Below are 6,951 nucleotides of genomic sequence, written 5' to 3' on the forward strand. Positions count from 1 at the left end.
ATCACGTTCAAGATTTTGAGATGATGAGATTATCCTAAAATAATTGAGTTAAGCCTAAACATAATCACAAGTGTCCTTAAAGAGAGAGACAGAAATTTGATGACACACAGATGAGAAGGAGGCAGTGTGACCACAAAGGCAGAGACTGGAGTGATGTAGACACAAGCCAAGGGATGCTGGTAGTCACCAGAAGCTGGAAGACACAAGGAACAAATTTTCCCTTAGACTTCCTTGAGGGAGTATGGCTCGGCTGACCTTGATTTTGATGCCAAGCCAATTTCAGACTTCTGATTTTCAGAATGATGAGAGTAAATTTTTGTTGTTTTAAGCCACCAAGTTTGAGCTAATTATTTTTATAGCAGCATCATGGAAGTAATACACATGGTATGATGATGAAAGGCCTGAGACATTGAACATAACCAATGAATGTCAAACCAAACACAAAATGAAATGACAAATGTGGAAAATATGAAGTTCCATATACTTGTTAGGAGTAATAATCATAATTTGATTTTGAACTCCAAATTCATGTGCTGGCCATCCTGGCTTTCAAGGAGCACTCTGGCTGCACTTCTTCCAACACAGATATATTTGCTGTTTTGGTAGCCCAGGGCACTTTCAATATTCACCTCCAATACCATAACTCAAATGCATCAGTTCTTCTACGGTCTTCCTTATTCACTGTCCAACTTTTGCATGCACATGAGGTAATTTAAAATACCATGGCTTAGGTGGTCAGGTGCACCTTAGTCCTCAAACTGACATCTTTGCTCTTTAACACTTTAACGAGGTCTTGTACATTAGAATTGCCCAATGCAAAACATCACTTGATTTTTTGACTGCTGCTGCCCTGAGTATCGATGGCTGATAGGGGCAAAATGAAGTCTTTGACAACTTCAAACTTTCTTGAAAGATTTCAATTTGTATTGCTCCTTGCCAATGCCTTCAAAGCACCATTTCATGAAGCAGCACATTGGCTCTTGATCATATGCTACCTCTTGAAATGATAAACATCAACTTTTTAGTACAATTCTTTTTGGTACAGTAGCTCTGTGTATTCTTTTCATCTTCGTTTGGTGTTTTCTACATCATTCAATATTTTGCTTTAGTACCGCAAGGCAAGGCTTGAAATTTATCTTGAGTTCCCTCAGCTTGAGAAATGCTAAGCATGTTCATCCTTTTTGGTTTTCTAACTCCAGGTCTTTGTACATTTCGTTATAATATTTGAGTGAGTCTTCTCGAGCTGACCTTTGAAAATTTTTGTTCAGCTTTTGTACCTCCTCACTTTTTCCATTTACTCTAGAGTCTCTATGCTGGAGAGCAAGTTTCAGAGACTTTTCCGACATTCATTTTGATCTTTTACTTCTTTCTTGGTTTCTTGATGACTTTTTGCTTTCTTCATGTATGATGTTCTTGATGTCATCCCACAACTCTTCTGGTCTCTGGTCTTTTGTGTCTAATGTATCAAATCTATTCTTCAGATGGTATCTAAATTCAGGTGGGATATATTGAAGGTCATATTTTTTCTCTTTTGGACTTGCTTTAATTTTCTTCAGATTCAGACTGAATTTGTATATGAGCAATTGATGATCTGTTCTGCAGTCTGCCCTTGGCCTTGTTTGACTGGTTGGTAGAATTCTTCAGTCTCATCATCACTGACTTTAGTTGTTGGTGTGTAAATTTGAATAATAGTTGTTTTAACTCTTCTTCCTTGTAGGCATATGGATATTATCCTATCATAATCAGTGTCGTACTTCAAGACAGATCTTGATATGTTCCCTTTGATGAATGTGAAGCCATTGCTCTTCTATTTGTCATTCCTGGCATAGTAAACCATGTGATTGTCAGATTCAAAATGGCCACTACCAGTTCATTTCAGCTCACTAATGCCTAGGATATATGACTCATAGTGACCCTGTATATGGTATCCAAGGAATGCCTGGTGGGCTTGATCTACTGACTTTGTGGTTTGCAGTCTAGTGCTTATCCTACAGTGCTACACCAGAACTCTGAGAGAATATTATAAGTGGGAGGACATTTATTACCCACATTATTTATGTCAACCCTGGAGTGGGGACCTCGATATTTAAACTGATTTGATATATCAGGGTTTGAAGATATAGCCTGTTCAGTTTCCGGGGGATTATTTCCCAGGATCTTTAACTTATTCTATTAGCTGGGCAACAGTTCCCAAGTGGAGATGATTTTGCATCCCTCCCACAGGAGACATTTGGCAATGTCTGGGGACAGTTTTGGTTGTCACAATTGAAGGAGGTTGCTACTGGCATCTAGTGAGTGAAGGCTAGGAATGTTACTAAATATCTTACAATACATAAGAACAGCCCTTTCAACAAAGAATCATTTGACTCCAAATGTCAAGAGTGCTGAGGTTGATAAACTCTGATCTAGGGCAGAGAAAACTAGAGGTAAAAGCCTGACTCTTTTCTTCTGTCTTTTGCTTTATTTCTTCCAGAATGAAAGAGAATATTAAAGAGTTTATTCAATCTGTGGGTCTTGGTGAACAACTAGACCCCTTCTCTGGATGGGTTAGTTGCCTTGTAGCCAGGGGAGAGGAAATTTTTGGAGCTCTTTTCAAAGCTACCACAATGAGCAGTTGTCCTGGGTAGAGAAACTGAGCTAAATATTGGCACTTCCTTCTACATCAGGACTTAGATCAGTAGCTTAATTCCTGACCCCCCACAGGCTATCATGCTCTCACAGTCACTAGGGCCCCGGATATATTATTTAGAATAAAAGTGTTTGCTTACATACCTAGACAAAATCGGTCTGGCATTTCTGTTGTACTGCAGTAAAAGGTTAGAGCTTATATAAGCCAGATAAAGGGAAGTCAAGGTGACTCTATTTTATGTATCACATTAACATAGAATTGCAAATCCTTAGGGCACACTTCAGGAATCCAAGGAAGCCATGACTATGCTGCCTAGATAAAGTAAAACAATGCATCCAATTTAGAGAAATGACATGGATAATCAGAACTGTGGAGAACTTGAGCAATTCTCCCAACTACATCTGCTCTGAGGAAGTCTTTGGAGGAGACCAAGTTGGATGGGCCATCTCTGCCCTTTTCTCTCTTTCCTTTTTTGTCTCTCTTATCCTGAATAGAATGTAGTTATATTATCATTGCTCCATTTTTTTCCTAATATTCAAGCGTTCCAAGGAGCTCTGGTAGCATAGTGGTTACAGACCGGTCTGTGAACCGCAAGGTCAGCAGTTTGAAACTACCAGCTGTTCCACGGGAGAAAGATGAGGCGTTCTGCTCCCGTAAAGATTTACAGCCTTGGAAACCCTGTGCAGGGTCGCTATGAGTCGGAACTGACTCCACAGCATATAACAACAACAACAATTCAAGCGTTCCAGAAAAGTGCATGCTAGAATTTCTCTTCATCATCCACCCAATGTGACAAGGAATTACTCTACCAACTAGCTTTGTGAGGGCAGGGACCCTTGCCTGATATCCTTATTGAATCTCTAGTGCCTAACACAGTGTCTCATGCATAGTTGGTGTCCAGTGTGTGTTTGGCAAATAGATGGATGGATGAACTATCTTATCAAGCCTTTTCACTGCAACTGAATCTGATATATTCTGGTTTGTCTTTAGATGAACAATTCATCAGATGATCTACATCTATCCACAAATATCCACTGATGTTACCTAGTTCAGTGGTTCTCAAACTTAAGTATACATCCAAATCCTCTGGAGGGCTTGTTGAAACACAGACTTCTGGACTCTTTTCCCAGAGTTTCTTATTCAATTCTTCTAGGGTGGGGCCTGGGAATTTATATTTCTAACAGGTTTCCAGAAAATACTGAAAAACTCTATAGTTACCAGAGGGGACAGACTTTGAAAACAACTGTCCTAGGTTAATGTCAGGGTTATGTATAATTGAAACTATCGGGCCACATCTGAAAACAACGTGGTATTGATTAGAGGAAACAACATAAGGTAAAGATAAATGTTCAACCTTACAATTAATTTTTAAATGCCAATTAAAACAATGGAGCCTGGTGTGTGGCTGTGGGCTAATGTGTCAGACTGCAAAGCTGTTTGAACTGCAAGGTCAGTGGTTCAAGCTCACCAGTCCTTCCTCGGAAACCCTATACAGGGTTGCTATGGGTTGGAACCGACTTGATGGCACTTAACAACAACACTGGAAGTTAATGAGGAGCAAGAGGCGATTCACCTTGAGTCCTTTGTTGTTGTTGTTAGGTGCCATCTAATTGGTACCGACTTGTAGTGACCCTATGTACAACAGAAAAAAACACTGCATGGTTCTGGACCAACCTCACAATGGTTGCCACACTTGAACTCATTGATGCTGCCACTTTGGCAATCCATCTCACTGGGGATCTTCCTCTTTTTCTCTAGCCCTCCACCTTACCAAACATGATATCATTCTCTAGCAACTGATCCCTCCTGACAATATGTCCAAAGTATGAGAGATGAAGTCTGGTCATCCTGGCCTCCAAGGAATACTCTGGCTGCACTTCTTCCAACACAGATCTGTTTGTTCTTTTGGCAGCCCATGGCACTTTCAATATTCTTTTCCAACACCATAACTCAAAAACATCTTCTATGGTCTTCCTTACTCACTGTCCAGCTTTTGAATGCATAAGAAGTTATTGAAAATAACAAGGCTTGGGTCAGTCCATTAGTGGAATGTTTAACACCAAATGCCCAATAAGTTTGGGTCATTACCAATCTTAGAGAATCTTCTGCCTTGTATATTAAAATAAGTACTGGAATTGGAATGTCCATTTCTGTATTTTAGTCCTGTTTCTGCTGAGTGTCTTTGAAAGAGATATATAACCTTGTTGTTTTTCAGCTGTAAAAATGGGGATGCTTGTACCTCTCTTAATTGTGTGAGTGATGAGATGGTGCATGTAAAAGCTCTTTGTTCTGTACACTGCTTTTCAAATGTACATTGTTATTATTAGTGGATACAGAGTAGCCACATTTCTTCTTTCCTACGTAATGCCAAGTACCAAGTGACTACCTTAGCTTACAGGCGTTCTGTAGTGATTTTTTTTCTGATTTCAGTAAGAGCTAATGCCTTCTTACACTCACATATTAAAAATCCATCTGGAAGAACCACTGAGGGAAAGAACTTATGTTATGGGCTAAATTATATATTTTTTTAAATGTAAATATGATATATTTTGGATTGAAGTACAAATGCACAGAGAGGATATCTGGATTAAAATACTTGATTCAGAAATTCTGATCATTCTAAAAATACTTGAGATGCTATAGGAAGGGTGATGGGAGGGTTCCATACTCAAAATACATTTGGTAGACCACTGTATAGGTACATCTTTCAGAGATGTACATTAGTATATTGAAGGATATGAGAAATCCTGCAGTAAAGGTACCTTTTTCCTTCATGGAACACATTCTGGAGGAACACATGATACACAATACTGCTTTAGATGATTATCCCAGGAAAGGTCTCCCACATAGTATTAATGTAAAAGACAATGTAATAATGAATGCTCGGATTCCTGTTCTTATGGATGACGATATTGTCTTGGAAAGATCAAACAAACCCAGAAATGTAATAATGAGGCTTTGACAAAAATATGTGTGTGAATTGAAACAGGAGAATAGGAAAAATCAGGGGTGTGTGTGTGTGTATGTGTGTATATGAGGGGGCTTCAGAATGTTCATGGAAAAAGTAGCGTTAAAAAATCTTAAGAAAAAGTTTTCATACTAAAAAAAAACATTCTTTGCTCCTCGCGGTTGTGGTGCGTAAAACCAGGTCTCTGCCGCGCGGGCAGTATGTCAGACAACGAGGACAATTTTGATGGTGACGACTTTGATGATGTGGAGGAGGAAGAAGGACTAGATGACCTGGAAAATGCCAAGGAGGAGGGCCAAGAGAACGTCGAGATCCTTCCATCAGGGGAGCGACCGCAGGCCAACCAGAAATGGATCACCATGCCGTATATGACCAAGTATGAGCGATCCCGTGTGCTGGGCACCCGAGCCCTCCAGATCGCGATGTGTGCCCCCATGATGGTGGAGCTGGAGGGGGAGACAGACCCCCTGCTCATCGCCATGAAGGATCTCAAGGCCCGAAAGATCCCCATCATCATTCGCCACTACCTGCCAGACAGGAGCTGTGATGACTGGGGTGTGGACGAATTCATCATCACCAACTGAGCCCCAGCCGCCTGCCCGTCCCACCTCGACCTCTACCCTCCTGCTCTTCATCCGTGTAAATAGTAAACTGCTCCGCCTTCCAGCCAAAAAAAAAAAAACCCATTATTTAATGGTTTCCAGTGGTGGAAGTGAGGGGAGAGTAATTCACTGGCTAGAAGGTAGCTTGGATGGAGGGAAGGCACTATACAAAAGGGCAAGGGCAATATACAAGAAGGAGGGTGGCAGAAGAACGATAGGTGAAGACACAGGGAGGTATGCATGGGCTAAAGGGAATAGCGGTAAATAATGATATATACACAACTTTGGAACAGCAGTGTTCTGTAGTGTGCGTAGATACATGGATTGAGACATAAGCTGAATGGTTAAGGGAGGAAGAGTGGGATATTTATATATTTTTATATCCCACAAATACATAAAAGCTTGAAAAAGGATATTGGTACATGAGTACATTTCCTGCAAATACAACTATGAATGTGGTGGAGCAAACAGTGGGCAAATGAAGAAAATTTCCTAGATACTATCAAACATCTTAAGGTAATGAATTGATGGGCCTGGAGGCTCAGGATCATAGTCTCAGGGGACACCATTGTCATAACACAGTCAACAAAGACAATTTTCTACATCCTGCTTGGGCGAGTAGCTTCTAGGATCTTGAAAGCTCATAAGCAGCCATCTAAGGTGCAGCTATGGTCTCTCCCTGTGTGGAAGAAAGAAGAGTGAGTGATAAGAATTGAAGAGACTTAGAATCAATTAGTCCAATGGACTAATGG

At 40.4% G+C, this 6,951-nt stretch overlaps 1 pseudogene; it reads left to right on the forward strand.

Annotated features, from left to right (window-relative positions):
* The first annotated feature begins 5,797 nt into the window (after positions 1-5,797).
* On the forward strand, positions 5,798-6,181 carry LOC102816823 (annotated as a pseudogene).
* Positions 6,182-6,951: the final 770 nt, after the last annotated feature.

The sequence above is a fragment of the Chrysochloris asiatica genome, unplaced genomic scaffold (genome assembly GCF_000296735.1).
Source record: "Chrysochloris asiatica unplaced genomic scaffold, ChrAsi1.0 scaffold00231, whole genome shotgun sequence".
Lineage (NCBI taxonomy): Eukaryota > Metazoa > Chordata > Mammalia > Afrosoricida > Chrysochloridae > Chrysochloris > Chrysochloris asiatica.